Here is a 24,017-nt window from a genome sequence, read left to right as displayed (position 1 = left end):
GTTAAAGTAAGAGTCTACGAAATATCAGACCAGCTGTGTGGCTGCATTGAACAGTTTTTAGCAAACAGAACACAGCATCTTGTTCTCAATGGACAGACGTCTACAGACGTTAAAGTAACCTCTGGTGTGCCACAGGGGAGTCCTATGGGACCAATGCTTTTCACAATATATATAAATGACCAAGTAGACAGTGTCGGAAGTTCCATGCGGCTTTTCGCGGATGGTGCTGTAGTATACAGAAAAGTTGCAGCATTAGAATATTGCAGCGAAATGCAGGAAGATCTGCAGTGGATAGGCACTTGGTGCACGGAATGGCAACTGACCCTTAACATAGACAAATGTAATGTATTGCGAATACATACAAAGAAGGATCCTTTATTGTATGATTATATGATAGCGGAACAAACACTGGTAGCAGTTACTTCTTAAAATATCTGGGAGTATGCGTGCGGAACGATATGAAGTGGAATGATCATATAAAATTAATTGTTGGTAAGGTGCGTACCAGATTGAGATTCATTAGGAGAGTCCTTAGAAAATGTAGCCCATCAACAAAGGAGGTGGCTTACAAAACACTCGTTCGACCTATACTTGAGTATTGCTCATCAGTGTGGGATCCGTACCAGGTCGGGTTGACAGAGGAGATAGAGAAGATCCAAAGAAGAGCGGCGCGTTTCGTCACAGGGTTATTTGGTAAGCGTGATAGCGTTACGGAGATGTTTAGTAAACTCGAGTGGCAGACTCTGTAAGAGAGGCGCTCTGCATCACGGTGTAGCTTGCTGTCCAGGTTTCGAGAGGGTGCGTTTCTGGATGAGGTGTCGAATACATTGCTTCCCCCTACTTATATCTCCCGAGGAGATCACGAATGTAAAATTAGAGAGATTCGAGCGCGCACGGAGTCTTTCCGGCAGTCGTTCTTCCCGCGAACCATACGCGACTGGAACAGGAAAGGGAGGTAATGACGGTGGCACGTAAAGTGCCCTCCGTCACACACCATAGGTTGGCTTGCGGAGTATAAATGTAGATGTAGATCAGTGATATTAGTATTATATATTAATACCTTCAGCTGCTGACGGGCGTTGATATGTATCAGTGGGGACAGGTCAAAATGTCTGCCCCGACCATGACTCGAACCCGGGATCTCCTGCTTACATGGCATACCCTCTATCCATCCAAGCCACCGAGGGCACAGAGCATAGTGCGACTGCACGGACTATCTCGCGCACGCCTCCCGCGAGACCCACATTCTCACCTTGTATGTCCACACACTACTTTCGTACTGTCCCTCCCCAACACTTATTACTCGTGGAAGACATTCGTACCAAGACCCGTAAGAGTTCGGGGCATATGTCTGCATGCGCACAGAAGAAGAAGGTCATGGCTGGTATCGCCAAAACGATATACTCATATGGATATGGTGTCTCTTCTTTCGGACATGTCCGAAAGAACAAACACCATATCCATATAAGTTATCAGGGAGGTCAGTATGTTATGTGCTGCGAGTAACGCTCTGTTCACTCGTCTCTGTGACGAGGTATCGGTCTTTTCAATTTGTGATTCAAGTCTTGCGGTGTCAGTTTGTTCATTTATATTATCTAAAGGCAAGCTTTGGATTATCTATGTTTGTGGTCCAGCGTTTTTCTATTTTATAATTTTATTCAAAGGAGATTTTAAGCAAGGAGTGGGAACTGCAGTAGCAGCTCGACACGTGACAACACACAGTACAAATACAAGGAGTTACAAAAAGAACTTTACAACTTCAAAAATTTATATAAATTTACTGAAAGAAGGTACAGAGCTGGGTTTAGTGTCATTTTGTAGGGAAACACATCAAGTTTTCGTACCTTAAACTAAAGACGACATGCTTGTGATGACAGAATGCAAGAGAGGTGGAACAAATGTTAGACGATCTAAACACAAAATTAGAAGAATATGGAATGAAAATTAACAAGAAGAAAACGAAAAGCATGGTAATTGGAGGAAAGCGGAGAAAATGCCGTATGTAAATAGGGGGAGAGGAAATAGAGCAAGTGAATAACTTCAATGACTTGGAAAGTGTAATAGTCGATGATATGTATTACCAAACAGAAATTAGGAAAAGAATTGCAATGGCAAAGGAAGGATTCAAGAGGAAACAGAAATTACTTTGTGGACTACTAAACAAAGATCTGAGGAAAAGACTTACCATCTGGAGTACGGCACTATATGGTGCGGAGCCCTGGACAGTGAGGAAGGAAGGTCAAAGAAAATTGGAATCACTAGAGATGTGGATATGGAGAAGAATGGAAAAAGTTAAATGGGAAGAACGAGTAAGGAATGAAGAAGTATTAAGAAGAGTTGGAGAAGAAATAAACATGCTGAAAGTTATCAGAAAGAGAAAACGGAACTTGATTCGACCTTGTTTGAGAAGGGATTATTTATTGAAGGAAGGAATAGAAGGAATGGTGGAGGGGAAAAGGAGAAGAGGAAAAAGGAGATATCAAATGCTGGACAACATAAAAGGAGACAAATATTCAGAAATAAGACTGACTATGGACAAGTGGAAGAGGCTTAAACCATGACAAGACCTGCCGTAAGGGAGAATACTACTACTACTAAAGAGGTGTGTGGCTTCCGTTGCTTATCCCACTGGAAGTCAATTTCTTCTCAAACTCGCTGTAGCATTGCAGGTGTAATTTGCTCATTGGCGGCGTAAATTCTTGTTCTAAGTGCAGGTAGAGAAGGCGGCACAGAGGAACAAACACAATGTCCTCGATGAATCCCCATTAAAAGAGACGAGAGGTGTCAGGTCTGGGAAGCGGTGGGCCATGCAATTGGCGCATCATTGCCAATCCATTGACCTCGAAAGCGGTCAGTCAGAAAATCCCGAAAGTCAGCTAGGTAGCAAGGTGGTGCACCATCTTGCATGAAGTAAACATTTCGTTCTTCGTCACTCTCATTGATCTGTGGTATCAAAAATTGTTGCAACATATCCAGGTACACTAGCCCATTGATGGTTCTCTCACCGAAAAAAAGGGGCCGTACACTTTGTTCTTGCTCAACGCACAAGAAACGTTCAGTTTAGGCCTACTAGGAGGATCTTTAGCGTACTTGATACGGAAATTACGCTGAACTGTTGTCGCCGACTTCGATTCTTCAAACAAAAACATACAGCTAGCACGCTCGGGTCCAGTGAAGTCGTTGAACACTACAGAAATCACAGGAGTACCGTTTTTTGAAACTCTGCTAGAAAGTCAAGCTGTAATCGAGGATCACCCCACTATTTGAGCATTACGAGGAGTCAGTGTTAAAGGGGAACACTTACGTAGAACAACTGTATTTTTTGTCAATTTGTCTGTTTTCAAGGGCTACAAGAAGATAAAGGCATTATATGTAGACAGAGCTAGAAGATCATCTACTTTCTATCTTTGCTGCAAACTACGAATGAACTGTCAAGTTTTTCTCCTTATATGATGTCGCAAGTTTGTTGAGAGTCCCCCCGTTTTTAATGTTTTAGAGCAAATGGAACATTGTACTTCACTGATGCCACACTTCGTGAAACAGTTCCGATCTAGGGACACTGCCATTCCGAAATACGACGGATATCCGACGAAGTCTGCGAGAAACTGCCACACTGACAGATTCGGGAAGTCTTGGGCACTTAGTACACGTATACCATTTAATAGCCCATGCCACGTGTTAACAGGTACTTTGTCTCAGAAATGCTTTACTATGTGTTTGTTACTTGTTTCTGTCGGTGTTGCTATTAAAATGGCACTGATCGCTTTTCCTGTTGTCTACAATAACGTATATTTCAAAGCTATGGAAATTTTAGCACTGCTGCTACAGCTACCAGATATTTCGTTTTTTACCCGGTTCTCAGTAAAAAAAAATTAAACACCAGTAATAAGAGACCAAACAAATACCAAAAAATACTGGTGTAGGTTTTAACTATCCATAATAGTTACTTGCTGTATACGTTGCGTTTAATTCTAGCCGTTCTCTCCGTTGCAGTCGAAGAACATCCACATTTACTAGGAAACGCCGTAAATCGAGGAATGGTTTTCGCACGCATTAAAAAGATGTCATCACTCGTCCCCTCGTCGTGTGTATAGGGCTGCGGGCACAGACATCGGGTCAGGCAGCAGTCGAGAGCGAAGAAACACTGCAGGCGTGCCACGATGCAAAGGGGCTAGCGAACCGTGACCGAAAATGTCGCCGCGCGGAACAAAACCTCGGCAGTGGTAGAGGAGGTAGTGGAGCGGGGAATAAAAAGGGAGCAACCAGTCCTGCTGTGGCATTCTGAGCCTGCGCCAAGGTCAAGACAGACGATGACGTCAGACAGCTCAGCCACTGCAGGGCGGCGGAGCACGTGGCTAAACCGCTACACACAGCGATCGTTAACACTTTAATGACCAGCGGGACTTCAGCAAAACGTATGTTTTCCAGTGTCCACTGGCGTCGGGAATCCTACCCTTGTTGGTACTGCCACATAGTTGGGCAGGCAACAAGCCCATTGCGTGGTGTGTAAAACGTGAATCACAATAGAGAGGGGGGGGGGGAATTAAAACGGACAAGCAATCCCAAACTGGTCGCTGAACTCCGTCCTGAAACTCTTGGCCGGCAGTTACTTGTGGATGTACGACCAGGGCTTGGGTCAGTGGGCCAGACAGACGGGGCGAAAAGGGTCGCAGCGAAAGCGACAACACACACGTCTCTGGGGAGGGGTGGGGGCAAGGTGTGCCGCCAGGCGTCGCCCCAAGAAGTAAACACAAACACAAGGGAAAGGGATAGAAAGGGCTGGTGGCACAGCCCAAGGTAGGGTCCAGCCGCCTGCTCTCTGGGGAATGGCCCGCCAGAGTCATCGCCCCCACTACGTGCTGTGTCTCGGCAGTCTCCGCCAACGGTCGGATCAGCCACAGCGCACTCGGCGCAGGCGACTCTTAAGTGCGGCGTAGCAACCTAACAAGGGAACTTCCCCATCGCACCCCCCTCAGATTTAGTTATAAGTTGGCACAGCGGACAGGCCTTGAAAAACTGTACACAGATCAATCGAGAAAACAGGAAGAAGTTGTGTGGAACTATGAAAAAAACAAGCAAAACATACAAACTGAGTAGCCCATGCGCAAGATAGGCAACATAAGGATAGTATGAATTCAGAAGCGCCGTGGTCCTGTAGTTAGCGTGAGCAGCTGCAGAACGAGAGGTCCTTGGTTCAAGTCTTCGCTCGAGTGATAAGTTCAAGATTTTATTTTCAGACAATTATCAAAGTTCAGGCACTCATACATAATCAACTTCCCTCTCCAAAATTCCAGAACATGTTCAGATTTGCTTGGACATATGCAGGATTTGACGGTCTACACACGGAAAAATTTGAAAGCGTTAAAAACATACGTTTTGACAGAGCACAGGGAAAACTCTGCGACTGTGAAACTGTTGCATTCATTTGTTGCAGTTTATGTGACAAACTCTTATGTTTTCATCACTTTTTTGGGAGTGATTATCACATCCACAAGAAAACCTAAATCGGGCAAGGTAGAAGAATCTTTTTACCCATTCGCCAAGTGTACAAGTTAGGTGGGTCCACAACATATTCCTGTAATGTGACGCCCATGCAGTCAGCAGTGTCATATAGAATATATCAGACGTGTTTTCCTGTGGAGGAATCGGTTGACCTATGACCTTGCGATCAAATGTTTTCGGTTCCCATTGGAGAGGCACATCCTTTCGTCTACTAATCGCACGGTTTTGCGGCGCGGTCGCAAAATACAGACACTAAACTTATTACGTTGAACAGAGACGTCAATCAACGAACGGACACATCATATTTTTTCGAAAATAAAGAAAGTAAACTTTTCACTTGAGGTAAGACTTGAACCAAGGACCGCGCGTTCCGCAGATGCTCACGCTAACCACGGGACCACGGAGCTCCTGAGCTCAGACTCTCCTTGATGTTGCCTATCTTGCGCATGGATCACTCAGTTTGTATATTTTGCTTATTTTTTTCATAGTTCCACACAACTTCTTCCTGTTTTCTCGATTGATCCTTGTTCAGTTTTTCAAGACCTATCCACTGTGCCAACGTATAACTAAATCTAAGGAGGTGCGATGGGGAGGTTCCCGTGTAAGTTCGGCAGCTGTCTTGTGTTATACTCTGTTCATTTTAAAGTTCAAGCCTGAGTTATTTTACGATACAGCTACCAGCCACATTTTATACATTTTTGTTTATCCCAGTGTAGTTTTCGGGCTTTCGTGCATCTTCCATAGCACATCATAAACTCTCATCGACTGCATTTTGGAAAACAGGAGCGCCATCAACCAGAACAGAAAGTAAGTATACAACTCACGAAGTATAACAGCTAGATAAAGCGTTATTTTGCGTAGAGCAGCTGCAGCATTCAGAATGCGTTAACGATATTCTCATGAAGACAAATATATATTACGCCGACTGACGATGACCGAAAGCCCAAAACACGTTATAAATAAAAAAAATGTAAAAAGTGACTGCTATATTTCTTAAAGTAATATAATCTACAGTCAAGGAGCTCAACGGCCAGAAAAATGAATAAATTAATATAAGCTCACAGACTTCCACGGCCAGTTTCAACGTGAATAAAATAGTTTTGGGTGTCAGGGCACGTCATTAGAAAATACTAAAACGTTTACAATGCCGATGTTTCGACCTACTTTTGAGTGGTCCTCTTCAGGGAGACTAATTACCTACTGTTTAACACTGGAGTCTACATCGCTCTACGTATTCCTCCGCGTGCATTGTTACGTCATTGGTTTCTCCTACCCGCAGAACGCAAGCCATTCCTTGTCGGGTACAGTCGCGTGCAGTTATGAAGACACGTTTGTGTCACATCGCCCAACAAGTGGCGCATGTGAGCTGCAGTGCACGAAATATAAGTTGTTAACAGACTGTAGGCTAGCCCGATATTTAATGAACTTTTTTACCAAGAACTAAAATTCCAATGTACACTTAAAAAAGCTTATAGAGGAGGAGCAAGAACGCTTGCAGTGGGTAAAAACCGATTTGAAAAGAAAAAATATAAAAAAAGAGAGAGAGAGGACATTAAAGTAATGTACAGTAAAACTAGGTAGGTAGTCTCAAATGGATGAGACAAAGTATAAGTTAGACACGAAAACGCGTAGAGAAACTGTTGGTATAAGTTTACTTTACCTGCGCATTATCCCCAAATGCTTTAATGAAGACTTTGAAGTGTGTGCGTGGGCGGAGGAAGGGGGGGGGGGCGGGGAGAGAGAGAGCGAGAGAGAGAGAGAGAGAGAGAGAGAGAGAGAGAGATGGAGGGAGGGAGGGAGTGAGTGAGAGAGAGAGAGAGAGAGAGAGAGAGATTTTCGGCGTGTCAAATAGAACAAAAAAGATCGATATGTTTCAGCTGTCTTCGATACCCACCACTTAAAGAAATGTGCAGTAGGCTTAGGTGCACCTGTGATCTGACCTTGCCGTTTACATGCATGTCAACTGGCTCCTGAAAGCTGCCCCCCCCCCCCCCCCAAAGGACTACGTGTTTGGTTCTATTTCCAGTAAATATGCGCAAAATGCCACAAGCTCATATTTTGTTCGCTCAGCAACACTGCTCAGATGTATCGAGTACCTTTCAGAAGCCACCAAAGCACCGAACAAGGCATCAACAAGGGTAGCTGTCACCCACGAAATATAGGTCTCGTGGACGAACAGAGGAGGGTGACCTTCGTGCTTTATCTTATAGACATTTCTAAAAGCAAAAACATATCACAGAACGCCGACGTAAAATGTCTTCTAGAAATCTACAACCGACTGACGTTAGCGATATAGGCCTATAACTACGCCCCTATGTCCGATGAGTCTTCCAGAAAATATTTTCCTGATCGCTTGAAACCTTTTCGTAGCTCGAGCCACCTGTTAGAATCGTCTCAAGAGTCGCCAGCGTTACATATTCTGAAATTTGCAGTCCTCTTATCTCACAAACTGCTGGATCTACCAGAGTTAACGAGACTTGGAGGCTTGTCGCATATGTAGGATAGGGAGCGGGTACTTTCTTATTCGAAACACACACCACACAACGGCCGTTACTCACTGAAGTGTGGGACTGGGCGAATTCGAAAGGGAGGAACCCAGCTTTTGGTGGGTTTTTTCCCCCTCCATGCGCTCATCAGGAGCTCATCAGGAGCTCATCGTCGCAACCGAGCATGTATTCAGAGAACAGTTTAACACTGGGCCTCCGTGTCGTGTTCCTCATCGAAACTCTACTGTTTAGTGGGCGGACAAGTTCATGGATACCGGCAGTGTGCAGAAAAAGCCAAGACCTTAAGGCCGAACCACCAGGACAGCAGTAAACTTCGAAACAGTAAGGCTGGCGATTTTGAATTCCTCCCAAGCGATCTGCACGAAAACATGGAGCTGCTATGGCAATTTCTGATCTCACAGTGAGACGAATTCTTCTAAAGACTTGGAATTTCATCCGCACAAACTGGCAGTGGCACACAATCGAGGGGATTTTGTTTCCACGTGAAGCCCTGATTGAAAACTGCCTTACGATGCTCTATCTTTCTTTAGCGACGGGGCACATTTTCATTTGTGTGTCTGCGTGACAAGCAAAAAAACATGCGATGTTGGAGTGGCACGAACCCTCGAGACGTTTATGAGCAGCCCCTGAATACAGAATGTGTGACTGATGTGCATTATCCAAAATTGGCACTATTGGGCCACGGTTTTTCGAAGAGATCGATAGAGCAGTTACGGTCAATGCTGAGCGTCATGTCCTGATGATTTTCTTCCCGTACTCGAAGAAACAGATGTGGGCGAGGCCTGATTCCAACAACACGGCGCCACAGCTCACACTGCACCAACGTCAATGACACACTTGCGCCAACACTTCCACGACCGTCCCCACACTCTAGGAGGGGGGGGGGGGCGATCTTCAGTGACAACCTCGCCAGATTTTTTATCTAATTTTTTACGGGGATATCTTGAAACTTTGATGTATACCAGTGGTTCGCGTGCCATGTTCGTGCTGCTTTTGCCCACACAGATAGAGACGTGCTGGAGAAATTGGACCAAAACTTCCGATTTCGACTCTTCAAATTAACTGAGCGGAACGGATGCCACCTTCAAGATATCATTTTGAAAACCTAATGAAATAAAACTTTAAATATACCTCTGTTTAAAGAAAGGAGAAAGGGATATCTGCGATACTTTGTTTTATGATTTTTTTAAATAAGGGAGTTCCCGCGTCGCACCCTGAACTTGTCCCAACACCTTTTCTACCTGTTTTATGAGTTCGGACAACGGAGAAGAAAGGTAACGAAAATATTAGACACCTGGGAACAGTAGAAAAAGGAGGCAGAGATAAAACAATTTAAAGAAATAATGGCGTGTCGCAAAAACTGAAAACAAACAGCGAAGAGGAACAGGTATGAAAACGAAACAAAACGACGGCCGGAACGTAACAGAAATTGCTCTGGAAGCGAGTGCGACTGATGGAGAGTAATAACCGCGTTCTGCCGGAAAGGGAACGAATGGCGAAGAGAGGCGGCGGGAGAAGATTGGAAGCGGGCAGAAAAAGAGCAACGAATCTGGGGGCACCGCTAAGAACAAGTGCGCGCCGCGGCGTGACAAAATATAATGGCGGCCCGCCGCAGAAGTCGGCGCCAGGGAGGCGCGCCTTAGGGCCGCAGCGACGGGGGCACGGCGGCTCTGCCACAGCTATGCACTTCTCAGCAGCAGGCGCCGGAAGCGACGTGGGCGGCGGCCGCAGCTGTACTTTTAGTCATCGCCAGTGTGTCACGCAAATCATCAACAAACCGCAGTGAAAGACGTTACGAAAGAGACGAGGTACACTACTGGTAATTAAAATTGCTGCACCAAGAAGAAATGCAGATGAAAAACGGGTATTCATTGGACAAATATATTATACTAGAACTGACATGTGATTACATTTTCACGCAATTTGGGTGTATAGATCCTGAAAAATCAGGCCTTGATACGCCTGGGCATTGAGCTTGGATGGCGTGTACAGGTACAGCTGCCCATGCAGCTTCAACACGATACCACAGTTCATCAAGAGTAGTGACTGGCGTATTGTGACGAGCCAGTTACTCGGTCACCACTGACCAGACGTTTTCTATTAGTGAGAGGTCTCGAGAATGTGCTTGCCAGGGCAGCAGTCGAACATTTTCTGTGTCCAGAAATGCCCGTACAGGACCTGCAACATGCGGTCGTGCATTATCCTGCTGAAATGTAGGGTTTCGCAGGGATCGAATGAAGGGTAGAGCCACGGGTCGTAACACATCTGAAATGTAACGTCCACTGTTCAGAGTGCCGTCAATGCGAACAAGAGGTGAACGCGACGTGTAACCAATAGCACCCCATATGTATCTGTGTATGCGTGACGAGCGTAAGAACTTTCGTGCAATCATTCGGCTTCCGCATCATCAACAATCACTCGCGTCGTGTCGGTCACGTCTGCGTTCGTCCGAATGATATCGTGGAGTGTTGATCATCCATTAATTGGGATAACACTTCTGAGTTAGAATGTAAACGGTGCAACCTGCGAATTTCCTTTAATCGTCTCAGAATGTAGATGTTCATACCAGACGTAGAACATTGTTGTGCTTAACGTTGAGTGGCTCCCCTAAACCCTCTTGCATATCTCGATAGATGATTTCAGGCAAGCCAACAGCAGTGTGGAGCACAACAGTACGACCGCCGCGGGATTATAAGATACGTGGTGTGGACAGGGCGCAAGGTCATAAGTAACGACAAACAGTTTAAAAACCACCCCACCCATTTGTACTGTGTTGCACCGCGTTTGTACAAATATCCTGTATGCTCAACGGTGCATTATTGACAACATATCTGCCCAGTGAGTGTTTCGAAAAGCTAGTGGGACTGTGAGATGCAAGTTGCCTCCTACTTTACAGCAACTGGTGTTTTTGGGAAACCTTCCAAAATTTTGTTTAAAAAGAGCTCATTAGACTGCAGAAAATTATCAGTCAAGTAAAATATCATATAAAAGATGGTCAGAAACAGTCTGAAAATTTTGTAAGGTGTTTGAGGGTAGGTTGTGTTGGGAAATAACTTAAGAAAAAAGTGGATATATTTGCTAAGGATCCACGCAGAGCCAAAGGCAGAGCGGCCTCGTGCGCTGTCACCTACAGGCACCCTATCAGAACAACCGACACTAACTGTACTGGCGGACTGCTAGAATTTGTGCGCTCAATGTCCTAACTGGCAAACTTTAATGCTAATTAACTCGGAAACGACGCAACGAATTTATTTTTTCTGAACAATTATTTCGCAGCACAACCTACACTACAAACACCCTTCCAATCTTTCATATTGTTTCTGACCGCCCTGTGTACTCAGAATTACCTCATCTGTACAGGAAATTAAAGTACAGATGTGAATAGATATAGACAGTGTTGGAGTTCTCAAATGAGTAGTATCGCAGGTCGACCAAAGTACCACTCATTTGAGTAGTTATCGATACTTTGATGAAACATTCCTACGCTCCCCTGGCACGCTCTGCGCTGCCGCCCTATGGGCGCACGCATTGCTCGGAATGTTTGGAGAAAGGTCAAGCCCCCACGACACGGCACGTGTGTCGCTCGGCACAGATAAGAGGACAATCGTTCCGTTGTCAGGACAGCGGCCAGAACACGCCCACTGGGTTTCTCTGTAACTGCTCGCCGGAATGTGGCACAGGGTAATAGCTATGCAGGCGAACGTGACACAAATCAACAACTTCCGAAGCGATTTTGGGTGTGCTCAGAAAACGTTCGTTAGACTTAATGCGCTTCCCGTCAACACTAAAAATTTGGCAGACTGCATGAGTCGCAATGTCAATTAGCTGCGGAAAACTTATCTGTAGGAAATGGGTTACATGTCTGCAGCCGCAATCCGATAAGGTATCATCAGTCTGTTGCAATATAAGAACTACAGTTAAAGTGTAAGGACTCTTTAGTTCGGCGTGTGCACTACGCGAAACCTAAAAATGTAGAATCGTTTGACTACACGATTAGTTACTGTCGTAAAACCTGGGAACAGACATTTCATAAAAGAATCCAGGGGCCAGTTATACCAACGGAAATAAATGTGTTATATCAGTCATAAGGAAAGTAAATGGGAGACTTTTATTCTCTGAGAAACTAGAGTTTGTAGCAAAATATGATGTGTAGGGGTTCGCTATTGTATCTTAAACAGGAAGTAAAATGTCTTATTGCTCGCCAACCATGTTAACTAAATTCAGATCGTATCCACTGAATGGCAGCCTACAGTATGTACAAAGGGTAGTGGAGTACGTATGTACAGGAAGCTGGAACGCTAAAGGATCGTAAACAAAATGGCGCAGCCTATCACAACTTATTGTCTTGTTTTGGCTCCTCTAGTGCCTTGGCGCGGTGATTTCAATGTGTTTCAGTACCGTAAACATGAAAGATAATAAAAATTTAATGGCAAACCCTCGTATGCACCGTCCAAGACATCACACACAGGTCATTTTATGAGTGGCGTTCCACACTGATTTATACTTTATTTTACCCATCATTCGTCGTGCGCCATTTGACTGACCACTGCAGTTCCAAATATTTAGTACTTTGGTCTAACCGTAGATGCCAGGACAATCACTAGAAGTGTAATCCCCCGCAGAGAACAACCCATTTTCCCAACTGATGTCATTAAGTGAGAGGACAACATGGAATGTTATAACATTAAGGTATGCGCTGGACAATATGGTTTCTGTGGAAGGAGGGTGTAAACACTGTTGATATTCACAGGCGATTGGTGTCAGTGTGTGGTGAGTGTGAACCGTCGTGAAAAGTGCTCTTGCAACACGACAACGCTAATCTCCAAAGGAGTCGAAAACCATGGCTGCCATTGCTGAAATGGGTTTGCAGGTACTGCCACGCCCACCGTATTCTCCGCCGGCCGGGGTGGCCGAGCAGTTCTAGGCGCTACAGTCTGCAACCGAGCGACCGCTACGGTCGCAGGTTCGAATCCTGCCTCGGACAAAGATGTGTGTGATGTCCTTAGGTTAGTTAGGTTTAAGTAGTTCTCAGTTATAGGAGACTGATGACCTCACATGTTAAGTCCCACAGTGCTCAGGGCCATTCTGAACCGAATTCTCCTGACTTGGACCTTTGTGATTACAATATACACTGCTGGAGATTAAAATTCCTACACCACGAAGATGACGTGCTACAGACGCGAAATTTAAACGACGGGAAGAAGATACTGCGACATGCAAATGATTAGATTTTCAGAGTTTTCAAACAAGGTTGGCGCGGTTGGGGACACCTACAACGTGCTGACATGAGGAAAGATTCCGACCGATTTCTCATACACAAACAGCAGTTGACAGGCGTTGCCTGGTGAAACGTTGTTGTGATGCCTCGTGTAAGGAGAACTAATACGTACCATCACGTTTGCGACTTTGATAAAGGTCGGATTGAAGCTATCGCGATTGCGGTTTATCCCATCGCGACATCGCTGCTCGCGTTGGTCGAGATCCAGTGACTGTTAGCAGAATATGGAATCGGTAGGTTCAGGAGGGTAATTCGGAACGCCGTGCTGGATCCCAACGGCCTCGTGTCACTAGCAGTCGAGATGGCAGGCATTTTATCCGCATGGCTGTAACGGATCGAGCAGCCAAGACTCGATCCCTAAGTCAACAGATGGGGACATTCGCAAGACAATAACCATCTGCACGAACAGTTCGACGACGTTTGTAGCAGCATGGACTATCAGCTCGGAGACCGTGGCTTAGGTTACCCTTGACACTGCATCACAGACAGGAGCGCCTGCGATGGTACTCAACTACGAACCTGGGTGCTTTTTTTCGGATGAATCCAGGTTCTGTTTGCAGCATCATGATGGTCGCATCCGTGTTTGGCGACAACGCGGTGAACGCAGATTGAAATCGTCCATTCGTAATCGCCATACTGGCGTATCACCCGGCTTGATGGTATGGAGTGCCATTGGTTACACGTCTCGGTCACCTCTTGTTCGCATTGATGGCTCTTTGAACAGTGGACGTTACATTTCAGATGTGTTACGGCCCGTGGCTCTACCCTTCATTCGATCCCTGCGACACCCTACATTTCAGCAGGATAATGCACGACCGCATGTTGCAGGTCGTGTACGGGACTTTCTGGATACAGAAAATGTTCGACTGCTGCCCTGGCCAGCACATTCTCCAGGTCTCTCGCCAATTGAAAATGTCTGGTCAATGGTGGCAGAGCAACTGGCTCGTCACAATACGCCAGTCACTACTCTTGATGAACTGTGGTGTCGTGTTGAAGCTGCATGAGCAACTGTACCTGTAAACGCCATCCAAGCTGTGTTGCACTCAATGTCCAGGCGTATCAAGGCTGTTATTACGGCCAGAGGTGGTTGTTCTGGGTACTGATTTCTCAGGATCTATTCATCCAAATTCCGAAAAAGCCTCTGCGCGGGCTTCATGTCGCACAATCTCAGAAACTACGAGCAGCTATCCTGCGGTGGGCGCGACAGATTCCACTACAATGGTTCGAAGAGGGCCTATGGAAGTGAAAGGGGCCACGTCAGGTGAATACAGTGACCTGAAATTATCTGGAACGCCATCCGAGCGGTGGAAATCGTGGTTTCTGAATCCTGCAGGGACGAGCGTTCTCGTGTTGAAGAGCATTTCTCATCGGTGCACTCTACACACAGTAGCACCAATCGCTTACGAATATCTACAGTGTTCATATCCTCCTTCCACAGAAACTTGTCACAGTCGATGTTATCCGCTCGTGTACACACATAACTTTGGGAAAAGAGCTGCACTGTGGACTTACAACTGCAGCGATGAGTCGTACGACGCACAATGAATGACGGCAAAAAAAAAAAAAATGGATATAGAGCGTCGCAGGTACGAGTGCTTTCCCCTGACAGACACTGGCTCCGCCATTTTAATTACCGCCTGGACAGAGCGACTGCGGGTGTCGCGACGCGCTGACACACGGGCTGGAAATGTCAGCTAAGTTTACGCGCGCCCGCCTGCCGCCTGCCAAGGTGCCAGGTGCCCCGCTGTGGGCGGCTGCCAGCGTGGGCGGCGGCCAGCGTGGGCGGCGGCGGCTCCGCACCGCGCTGGGGCACGGCACCTGTCCGCGGCTGTGTCGGCAGCGCGCCGGTCCACCAGGGAGAGGGGCGCCTCCACACAAGGACCTCCTCGCCACCATAACTCACCACTCCCGATAAGAGTCGCCTTGTATCCACCGCACAGCACCGAATTAGAGCACAAGCCATCGACAGACCTATACTGTGTGATCAAAAGTATCCGGACACCACCCCAAAACATACGTTTTTCATATTGGGTGCATTGTGCTGCCACCTACTGCCAGGTACTCCATATCAGCGACCTCAGTAGTCATTTAGTTATGTTGAGAGAACAGAATGGGGCGCTCCGCGGAACTCACGGACTTCGAACGTGGTCAGGTGACTGGGTGTCACTTTTTTTTTGTTATGGTTTTTTGGGCTCAAAACTGCTACGGTCATTAGCGCCCGGTCTCTGACTTAGGAAAAGCTAAAAAAACGAAACTGGAAACCAGCAGTATTGGCAACAAAACTCAAAAAATTGGAGAAACTAAAAAACAGAAGGAAAGCTTTAAAAAACCACTATAGAAGGGGGTTGGTTGTCCCGAAAAAGAGCTTCAAATGACTTACGTCATCTCACTGGCACTAATAAACTCGAAAACGCGATCGGCTGATCGCGTGTCATCTGCTAAAATGGAAGATATATCAGGCGACAGCAGTAGACGGGCGCGTAATGGAGTAAAATAGGGGCACTCAAGTGAAAGGTGTCTCACCGTCCACAGTTGAGAGCAGTGGGGAAAGAGGGGGAGGATCGCCGCTTAAAAGATGTCGACGGCTAAAATGACAGTTCCCTATCCGGAGTCTAGTTAAAATTACCTCCTCCCGACGACGAGTTCGGGAGGAAGAGGTCCAAGCACAGGGAAGAGCTTTCACGTCCCGCAATTTATTATTGGGAAGTGTCGACCAATGTGCGAGCCATAAAAGAGCAACACGACGACATAAAACACTCCGTAGAGAAGGGAATCATGCGAATAGCTGGCTGAAGAAGAGAGACTGCAGCCTTGGCCGCTACATCGGCTGCCTCATTTCCACATATACCAACGTGTCCTGGGATCTAGATGAACGCCACAGAGACGCCCCCCAAGTGGAGGCAGTCCTGAATCCGGTGGACCAGAGGGTAGACAAGGTAGAGAGCTTGGAGACTGAGGAGATAGCTGAGAGAGTCTGAGCAGATAACATACTGTGTCCGCTGATGGCGACGGATGTATTAGACAGCCTGTAGAGCAGCGTAAAGCTCCACAGTATAAACCGAACACTGGTCGGGAAGCCGAAATCGATTTGGGGTGTCGCCAACAATATATGCACCCGCAAGGGTGTCACTTGTGTCATACGTGTGCACGCGAGATTTCTACACTCCTAAACTTCCCTAGTTGCTCTGTTTCCGATGTAAAATTACCTCCTCTCGACGACGAGTTCGGGAAGAAGAGGTCCAAGCACAGGGAAGAGGTGTCACGTCCCGCAATTTATTATTGGGAAGTGTCGACCAATGTGCGTGCCATAAAAGAGCAACACGACGACATAAAACACTCCGTAGAGAAGGGAATCATGCGAATAGCTGGCTGAAGAAGAGAGACTGCAGCCTTGGCCGCTACATCGGCTGCCTCATTTCCACAGATACCAACGTGTCCTGGTATCCAGAGGAACGCCACAGAGACGCCCCCCAAGGGGAGGCAGTCCTGAATCCGGTGGACCAGAGGGTGGACAAGGTAGAGAGCTTGGAGACTGAGGAGATAGCTGAGAGAGTCTGAGCAGATATTATACTGTATCCGCTGATGGCGACGGATGTATTAGACAGCCTGTAGAGCAGCGTAAAGCTCCACAGTATAAACCGAACACTGGTCGGGAAGCCGAAATCGATTTGGGGTGTCGCCAACAATATAGGCACCCGCAAGGGTGTCACTTGTGTCATACGTGTGCACGCGAGATTTCTACACTCCTAAACTTCCCTAGTTGCTCTGTTTCCGATGTGTTAGTGAAGCGGAAACGTGAAGAGACACGCACAGCATAAAAGCGTGCAGGCCGACCTCGTCTGTTGACTGACTGACGGCCGACAATAGAAAAGGTAACAATAATTCCCGCCTCCTTTCCATTTTTCGTAACGTCTAGAAGTAAATTCGGCATTAGGTAGGTGTGTCCGGGTACTTTTGACCGAACAGTGTATATCCTGCAATCATTGTAAAGGTCCCACATATGCTGCATGTACTTCACAGGTGTTCAGGTGCAGATTAGCTGGAGTGCGTCCGAGAGCATAACTTTGTCGGCCGACGCGTCCGCATGGTCGACACGTCGGCATGGTCGACTTGAGATAATCGAAATCTGGTTCCTTGCTCCTGTGCACGTGTCCAAGACTAGTGTGTGCGCGAGATTCTTACAGACAACGACCAGCTCGCCCCGTCTCTTTGGATCAGCACGCAACAAGTTCAAATGAGAGCACTGCTGTCGTTTGAAGAAATATTTTCGTTCAATAATATGTCGACGATAAGATCCTCAATGCATCTGAAAACTGAGTAACACTTCAAGCTTCAAGGCCGAGTTAATGAAATATTTTCTAGAAGAAGAGTGATGTCCACCTTATACTCGATTACGACAAACTATCCTCCTTCGCTACCAGACTTTACTCATTTCTCAAAGCCCATAGCTGATGAATATTTAATTTCCTCTACTCGGAACTTCATATTTCAGAAAAACACACCTTCATACAGCCATAAATACATTTCCTATTATTATCAGGAGCAGCAATAGCTCTAGCAGTACCGCTAATGTTAACGCTGTTAGTTCCTAGTCAGTACTGCCTACACTGTCCTTAAGTATGTTAAAATCTAGTTTCAAATCACATTTAATCGTATTACGAGTACTAACTCTTTATTGTTGCTTACCGTAATAAAATTATCATTTTTAAGTTTATGGTGTAAAAAGTACTCTGTCTAAAACACTGGTCTCACGTAAGATGGCACTAACGTGGTCAGATTGCATAAATAAATAAAATTAGAGACGGAGCACAAGCTCGGATTCAGGAAGGATGGATACAGATATCGGCCGCGTCCATCCCTGACGCAACATCCCAGCATTCGCCTTAAGAAATTTAGCGAAAACCACGTAAAATCTAAATCTATGGCCAGGCGGGATTTTGAACCGACATCCTCCCGAATGCGAGACCACTGCGTACCACTGCATCAGTGATTTTGTTGCAGCAGTGAACTTATTACAGAGTCCTCTGTTTTTGAGATACGGTAGTGTATTCGTTTGGCAACACGGAAAGTCTTAAAAAGTCTGCTGAGGAACTTATGTATCTTAGTAAATCGAAAGTAAACAGCAAGGGGTGCCACGGCAGAGGAATTTAAGATCAGATGTATCACAGCGTGCGTACGGCCGTCAGAACAGTGCAGTGAAACATGTCAGAAAAACTGGTACGTGCGTGTGAGTACTAGAAGGTAGTATGCCGTAACTGTTACGATGCACTGAGATGGAATGAGTGGATAGTTGACAAATCCAATAAATATGAAATACTTGAAAACAGATGAGTGGAAAAACGTCGGAAATGCTGAACCTTTAATATAACCTGGACGTGTACTTATATAGCGGCTGCTCGCGAAAAGCAGTAATCTGGTTTCAAGTCCCGGTTTCACAACAGATTTTCATTAGTCATAAGAAATTCAATCCCATTCTCAAAAACAAATTGAGAATTACTATTACGGAGGTGCTACGGTAAAGCTAATGGTGACGTGCTGTGAAGTGAAATTTCAAATCAATAGATATTTTTATGTCACTAAAGCGACATATTAGTACCTCCTTATCGCTCATTCGTTGTATCATTGCAGATGTATGTGGTAGATGCACCACCTACAAGTGGTCATCAAAATAAGACAAACCTCTTGTCAAGTGAAACTACCTGGAAATATTGCTGTACCAACGGGATCGTGCGGAAAAATAATGCCTCGGAATTTTTTATTCTTTCTCAATATCGGTGGAGATATTACGTGTCACGCATATTAATTGATCAACTTCCTCTTTTCGCTGACGCAAGTTGAAACCCTCTATCGCTAGAGGATTCCATAATTCTAGCGTGTAACATGGCGGTGTGTAAGCTAATTATATCAGTAAGTGAGAAACAGTGTGCTGTTATCAGGTTTCTAGCCGCACAAAACGTGCCTCGAACTCAAATGTATAGAAGAATGGAAGCTATGTAACGGTTGTACCAACATCAGTAATGAGCGACGATGGGTTGCTCGTGTTCGAAATGAAGGAAACGGCGGTGCCATCCTCAACGTGCATGCCAGAGATCGGAGTGGACGATACCGCACGGCACCTGACGAGACTCATCGGAGCCGTTTTGATGAAGTAATCAGGGAAAATCGTCGAAAAACACATGCAGCTCTGAGGTAAGTGTGGCATACCAAGAAAGCGTGTACAGGCCGTCACAGCAGAAGTGCGCTGGAGGAAAGTGTGTGCACCGTGACTGCCTCGGCAGCTCACTCCTTACATAAAACAGAGGGGCCTGGACGTCCATCAACAATTTCTTTTGCGTTTAGAGTAGAAGGATATGGGTTCCTTAACGACAATGTGATAGGTGATGAAAGCTGTGTTACCATTTCGATCCAAAAATCAAGAGTGCGCCAGCCGAGTTTCAGCACAAAGGCACACAGACGCCAAAAAAAGTTCATAAGCAGGCAAAGTCAGCTCACAGTGAACTGGGATGTGTCAGGTGTGGTGAATTTGGAGTTCATGCCTAAAGCCCGACCATAAACTCTACGAGGTAATGAGAGATTCTCAGAAAACTGAAAGCACGAATTGGAAAAGTTCGTCCACAGATGGAACACGCCCTCCTCTAGCATAGCAACAACCCGACACCTCGGGTTGACTGTCATCAATCATCCTCCAGACAGTCCCGACTTGGCCCCATACAGCTTCGATGCTGTTTCCGAAACTTAAAGAACACTTTAGAGGACTGCACTTTGATAGAGATGAAGTGGTGCATGCACAGATAATGTTGCAGCTCCTTCGAAAAAGTCAAACCTTACACAGGGACGGTATCAACAAACTGGTCTCGTGTTGGGAGTAATGTGTTCATCGGCATAGTGACCATGTAGAGAAGTAAAGATGTGGACACGAAAGGTAAAGATGTGGACACGAAAGGTAAAGACGTGGACACGAAAGGTAAGGATGTAGACACGAAAAATAAAGACGTGGGAAATTAATAAAGTTTGCTTTGTTTGAAAAGCTTGCGCATAAAAAATTGAAAGGCATTACTTCTCAGCACGCCCTCGCATACTTTGACTTTTAAATGGAAATTCTATACCTGATTTTTCGAATGCATGGATGGATTATTCGGACAGATACGGCCGGTCTCCTCCTGCTAAACGCGTAACATACTCTGCAAGCCAACGTACAGTGCGTGGCGGAAAGATTCTTCTATCAGTACACGTCAGTACGCGCTCTAATCTCTCTCACCTTCCTCTCACGATCACTAAGTGTTGATGAAGTAATCAGAGAAAATCGTCCAGTGACACAGTGCATAACGGTGGCGCCTAAATCGTCACACTCTCTCCCTCGGCCGCCCCTGACACCACTCCGTCGTTACTTAGCCTGCCCTGCCCTGTCCTCTCTCTCTGCAGGCCGCGACATATCGTCACGCATGACAACTGCAGGCTCTGCCCCTCGTCGTATTCAATCACAGCGCCACACCACCACCGCAGCATATTAATATGTTTTGATGAATCCAGTCTCACATTACAGCTACATCTACAGCTACACTTGGCAAGCCACCTTACAGTGTGCACCGGAGATCACTTCAGCTACCACTATCATTTATCCATAACCTCGTTCCATTACTGAATGGCGTGTGAGAGGCATGACAGACTGTAGGCCTCCGTACGAGCGGTAATTTACCTAATTATCCCATAATGATCACTTACTGAAACGTAAGTGGGAGTAATATGTTGCCTCCGCTCTTCTTGAAACCCACATCTCTTAATGGTAATACTAAGACACACAGTGCGTAGCGCCTAATATTCTAGTTAAAAGCTCGTAACCGTAACACTTTTGTGCTTAACTGACGAAAACATGACGAAACGTGCAGATCCTCTTTGTATCTTATTTCTCTTCTATTAATCTCACCCGGTATGGCTCCCTGACTGCCGAGCAATGCTCAAGAATCAGTCGAAGAGGTATTTCTGCTAACCATTTCCAATGTGGGTGAATAACATCTCCTTCAGTTTCCTACAAATAACATTAAAGTCACTGCTACGGTAGTTCCATTTTAGTTGCTTCGTACATCGTAAACGCCCACATATTTAATGGATGTAACTGTATCCCGTGTCTTTGGCAATAATGTAATGAGACAATAACGGATCACGACAGAAGAGATGCACTATTATGTACAAACATTACCTAGTGTGAATAGTTCGTGTCATCAACGTAAGTGATTGCCGTTAATGTGATAAATATTTCATGTCTACATAGAACGTGTGTGCGCTTGCCACGTTTCCCTGAGTATACCCAATATTACTTTTGGGTGTGCTGGGAATGATTAGGCTGCCTAGTGCACGGCGAGGGTCCAGTCAGTTACAAAATTCACACGTCTGAGAAATTACTCCATTTGCTCCTACTTCTGCAATCCGTCAGTTGTGCGGCACAGCCGTGAACAGCGTTCAGATATCTCTCTCTTCACCTGCGTCTACCCTATACACACAAGACTGGTTTCATGCAGACGTCCTCTCTACCCTGTTCAAGTCTCTTCATGTCTGCTTAACTACTGCAAGCAACGTCCAATTTAGAGCAAACAAGCCCTACTGTCCTTTATTCCTCACACTTCCCTCCATTTAACTCCGATTTTTCTTGATACCTCAAGATGCTTTCTAATAACGTATCCCTTCTTTTATCTAATTGTGTCACCAGTTTTTCCCCTCAGTTCGAATAAGCACTGTTTCCAATAGTAACCCCATCTATCCATCTAATGTGCAGCATTTTTCTGTAACATCCCATTTCGGAACTTTATATTCTTTTCATGTCCATTTAAGAACACACTCCAAGCACATACTTTTAGGAAAGAGCTAACATTTAAGTTTGTATTGGATGTCAACAAATTTCTATTTTTCAGGAAAGCCTTACTTCCTTTTGCAAATGAAAACGTTATATCTCCTTACTTCTGCCATCGTAACTTACTTTGCTACTCAAATAGAAAAACTGCCTTACTACTTTTAACTTCTCATTTCCTAATCTAATTCCCACAGCATTTTCTGATTTAGACTACGCTACATCCTCCAAGTTGATCTTACAAATTGTGTTCAATTACTCTTTCAAAACCTTTTTACACCTCTGGCAGAATTAGTGTCATCAGCAGAACTAAAAATTTTCTCCTTTCTCAGATAACTTCCTTTGCCGACTTTCTCGCTGGATCCTCTACCGCTTGGCGTAAGGTGCATATAGTGCTAAAAGTGGCATCAGGTTAAGTACTGAAAAGTGTGACGTTATCCACGTAAGTATTAAAAGGAACCTCGTTAAATTTCGCTTACACAATAAAAATCTCACAACTGTAAACGCTGTCAGTTCAACATGTAGTGATTGCAATTACTAACAACTCAAATTGGAACGATCACATTCAAAATGTCGTGGGGAAGGCAAAAACTGCGTTTTATTGGCAGAACACTTAAAAGATGAGAAAGGTCTATGAAAGAAACTGCCTACACTACGTTTGTACATCCTCTTCTGGAGTACTGTATCGGATTCTTATCTGATGAGCCTGGCGGAGGACGTCGAAAATGTTCAAAGAAGGCAGCTCGGACACAATACACGAGTGGGGGTCACAATCATAAAAACAAAAACTTTTCCGTTGCGGTGAGATCCTTTCACGAAATTCCAGTCACCAAGTTTTTACTCTGAACGCGAAAATATTCTGCTGACGCACATCTACATAGCGAGAAATGATCGTTGACACCTCTTTCTCTCGCTCTGGTCCAACCGTACGCAAGGGTGTAGCGCCATTACGTGGTAAGCCCCTCGCCGGCCTGTCTCTTGCGGACGGTAACCTGCTTGCTCCAAGCCGAGCCGTGTCCAACTCTCAACGTGGACTGTCCACCGTGACGGTGGGCGACCTCCAGGTCTTCGACCGTCAACTGTCCCCTCCATCGTCGTCTTTCCACTGCCTCTTTCCTTCAGACAGTATTTCGACTGGTTGACAAGAGTCGGGATTCAAGCGTTCGTTTTTCCCGCACGCTGTTCGAAAAAGGAACGGTAAACGGTAGGGAAATAGTGTGAAGATGGTTCGATGAACCCTCTGCCAGGCACCTGAATGAATTGCAGAGGAGTCAGATGTAGACTGAACTATGCGGGGACGTAGGTGAGGAGGGGGGGGGGGGGGGGGGGTGATACGCTACAACCGTGTCTCAATCCTCCCTCAACTCAAATACTACTTGTCTTGATGTTAAAAAATATGTCGGCTCAACCACTTGTTCATAGTGTAAGATTGACGCGTTTCGGAAGTCAAGCTTCCATCATAAAAATAATAAAAAGTAAAAGAACCTGTTAAAACTCGCTAAAATGGAATATGCACGAGGCACGATAATAAAATTAAAACATGGCGGCTACTTCCCTTGTTGCAGCCGTGTCTTCCAAGGTGCATCCCCGCATAGTCGTCAAAATATAAAAAAACTCTAAAATGGTGTCGCCTATGGTGTTCAACATGTAGCCACGTGGCTCTCTCCTGTATCGTCGTAAACCGCCCGTGCGTCTTCGTTGATACCACACACCACGTGGCCAAACACGAGACTGAAACGCGAGTGAGCTCACGCGCAAGTAAAGAAGAAAGTCACAGAGATGTCTATATAAACAGATAACGTATACATGTTCCATGAACCTAATGAAATGATGGTATCCTAATAATGTAGTTACTAAAAGAAACCAGTGAAATGTTTGAAAAAGTTAT

General features: G+C 45.6%; 1 protein-coding gene across 1 annotated transcript in view; it reads right to left on the bottom strand.

Moving 5' to 3' along the window:
- Positions 1–24,017, bottom strand: part of LOC126273092 (repulsive guidance molecule B-like) — a 1,683,331-nt gene that overhangs the window by 11,310 nt on the left and 1,648,004 nt on the right. The window lies entirely within an intron of this gene.

The sequence above is a fragment of the Schistocerca gregaria genome, chromosome 5, assembly GCF_023897955.1.
Source record: "Schistocerca gregaria isolate iqSchGreg1 chromosome 5, iqSchGreg1.2, whole genome shotgun sequence".
Classification (NCBI taxonomy): domain Eukaryota; kingdom Metazoa; phylum Arthropoda; class Insecta; order Orthoptera; family Acrididae; genus Schistocerca; species Schistocerca gregaria.
The sequence above is the reverse complement of the archived record's forward strand: the minus strand, read 5'-3'. Positions and strand labels throughout refer to the sequence as shown.